Consider the following 3,335-nt stretch of genomic DNA (forward strand, 5'->3'; position numbering starts at 1 on the left):
TAGGTGCGCTACAGTGTAAGCATGCGTGCCAAGTGTTCGTGACAATTTTGAACTAGAATAATTGTGCTTCATTGCGGTTTGTCATTTACGAAAAAGTAAATCGAGCAATGAACGAGGAGCCATGCTTGAAAACGATGTATGTACGATGTTAACTTCTACCTGGGCGGCTTAAAAAAAAGTCAAGACTGGTTACGGTTGGATGCGAGGCTGGTCCCAATGCAATGGTAACCACTTAGAGCACCTTTCTGAACAGCATGTAAGCAATATAGCGATCAACGAGACGAGCGACGACGAGAAGCTACGAGTGCCGGCGCCGAGCGACGAAGATTTCTCACTCTCGCTGCTTGCGCCGCTCGGTTCCTGGGCTTCTAGAAAACGTCGCTCATCACCTTGATCGCTCGCACCAATCGCTTTCATAATGTGTGTCTCGTCGCGCAGCTGACTACCGTGTTTATTCAAATATATGTCGACCTTCTTTTTTTCTTTTCTTTTATTTATTTATTATTTTTTTTTTCGGAAATCGTGACTAAAGAATTTCGACCCACATTCGCGACCAAATTTTGCGACCGTACCGGAGGCATGAAGCTATCGAGTCACCGAGCCGGCGTTGCCGTAGAGCTGCGCCGCTTCTTGTTTCCAAAAGCTTTTGTTAAACAACCGAAAACAACAGCGGTGGCCGATGCCGCTATCGCGCGCACCTCTTGGGGCATTGGATTTCGCCATCGCACCTCTAGCGTTCCCCTTGCTGGGCAATGGGGAAGGAGAGGAACGCGATGCGCCATGCACGTTGTCCTCCATCCTCGCAAACGCGCACAAAAAAAGAAAAAAAAAAAAGATGTTACTTTTGTTAGTTGCTTGAGGCGGCTCGGCTCGCGTGTTGCTCATGGCGACACGGCGGCTTTGTTTGCGTCTTTGTAGTTTGTCTTTCGTCGCTTCGCACCTTCTTTCGTTTCTTGTCGTCATTTTACAACGGTGTCAGTGAAGTATTGTGGCGGATTTGCGAGGATGTCTACCAAGCTGTGAAGTGATGTAAATAAAGGTTTCTTTCTTTTGCCCAAAATTTCCCCTGTTCTTAAAAATAAAAAAAAAGGCGACCTATATTTGAATTTTTTTTTTTTTATTCTCGGTGGGTCCAACAAATAGAGTTCGACCTATTTTCGAGTAAATACGGTAACTTTAATTTTTATTTTGGGTTACGTCGGACGTAACTCGAATGCTTGACAGTTACGTTGGGTGTAACTTTAATTTTTATTTCGGGTTCCGTCGGACGTAACGTTAGACACTGCGTTACACTTAAGAAAAATAGGGGCTGATGGTTCATCATATAAACCAACCATTTGTGTTTAATTAAAGCGAATCACTGGCCTAAAAAAAATACTGCTGTCCTATAGGAATGTAGCGCTTCAGATAAATTTGTTAATTTTTGCTTTTAGTCTCTGCCCCACCAGATACAACATCTGGCCTAAAGCAGTGTTCCGGATCTCCTTCCAAGACCTCAGGCGGGTCGTCATTCAATCCAGGAGGCGGCGGCGTCTCATGGGCGTGTTGCTGGTGCTTCTTACTGGATGGTGCTACCGAGGGAAAAGTGGTCGTGCTTGGGAAAGGCAAGTATGGCCGCCGTAAGTATAGATATTGTTTTTACCTTTTCTCGAACCCACCTTTAAGAAATGCACAGTTCGCATGTGTGCATCTCTCAATGCTTCTACAGTCGGCTGTTAATATTTGGAGTGCTCCAACTCTGTCAGCGCTAGTTTCTCTAGATTATGCAAATGGGATGCAACACTAAACCACATATGCTCTCGCAACAAACAGTGCTCTGCTGAAGCACGCACTGTGGAATCTACTCTGGCTTTATAATGCAGCACAAAATAGTTGACGCCAAGTATAGTTACTTTTGTGACTCCGTTTTACCAAAAGCTCTGCCGAAATAAACTTGCCACCTTATAGGTAGTGCAAAAGAACCTCGCGTGCCTAACCTGGAGAAGGGCATTTTTTTCATAGGTCAATTTTTTCTTAAACCAATACCTTCAGCCTCCTTGAAATGTTAACATCATGTGACACTCAGAAGAACAGTAAACCCCTTAATGTTGGCGAACCTTTAATTTTCGCGGCCTTTAATTTTGCGGAATTCAGTGACTGCGATTATGTCCTCTGTGACCGATTCGAGAAGAAATAGGGGCCACCAAGATAAGGGGGTTTTACTGTCCATCGGAGGAGAGAGGAAGTCACCTTTGTTTGTATGCAAGAGTAAAACCAACAACAACAATCATGGTGCCGACACTTTGTGAGCCTATCTGTGTCTATTGAATGATATCAATTTTGTTTTTGTTCGTTAAAAATTGTTGCCTGTCCACTGTGGGATGTCGTCTTCAACACGAGCAGTGGTTTTCCTCTGAAGCAGGCAGCATGGACGCGTGCCGCAGCACAACATAGTTTATTTGCAGGTGGTACCGCAGTTTGAAGGATGGTTCGCACAATATGGGGGAATCGCAATTCAATGTTCTACCTCGGGCGTAGACAAGACTTGCTCATTCTAAATCATTTTGTCTACAAATCGGGAATTTGCAACGAATGTACCCGCATGGTTGGAAGGGCCAGACAAGCCTTGCGAGCGCTTCGTTTTCTAGCCTCTCAGTCCTGAACCTACTCACGCACCACATGTGTAGATGTTCCGGTACGTGGGAGCACTTATTTGGAAAATGGTGAATGGCAACTGTTGTTATCTTTAAGGTGGACTGCGTATTTGCAGTACTTTTCCTCACTTAAAAATATGTCTTACTAAAAATATGTAGTATAGCCGATGACAAAAAGAGAATGGCTGGGCGTCCTCCAGCACATGCTTGTGCTTTTCACCCCGGTTTAGACAGATGTGCTCGCTCCAGGCTCATCAGGCGCTGAAACGTCATCGAAGGTAGCAGACGGGCTGGAGGTCGAACAACGGAGACTTCTCCCTGCCTTTCTGATGGTGTCAGTGAGCATGTACTTCTATACTCTAACTTAGCTTAACCTGCACAGAGCTGAGTAGAATAGGCTTGGCAAGTGCCCTTATTGCATATGCATTTGTACAGCTGAGGCACTTTCTAAATCAAGAACATTGTGTACCTTACCTTCAAAAACACATCATTTTGGGGGTGCAAAAGGAATTCTAAGGCATATTTTTGTTTGTATTGTCCTATTACGCATCGACTCCTTCAACTTAATGCGGAGTCGACCCAGCCTCTTGAAAAATTTAATGCTTGCCAGGTAATTGTTTTGCGTTTAGTTGATAAATCAGTATTCAGTTAGGTATCCCAAGTCATTAGTCGTTGAGGTGGAGTCTCTCTGTAAGTCAGTCA

Source organism: Ixodes scapularis, unplaced genomic scaffold (genome assembly GCF_016920785.2).
Source record: "Ixodes scapularis isolate PalLabHiFi unplaced genomic scaffold, ASM1692078v2 PGA_scaffold0__279_contigs__length_252992795, whole genome shotgun sequence".
Taxonomy (NCBI): domain Eukaryota; kingdom Metazoa; phylum Arthropoda; class Arachnida; order Ixodida; family Ixodidae; genus Ixodes; species Ixodes scapularis.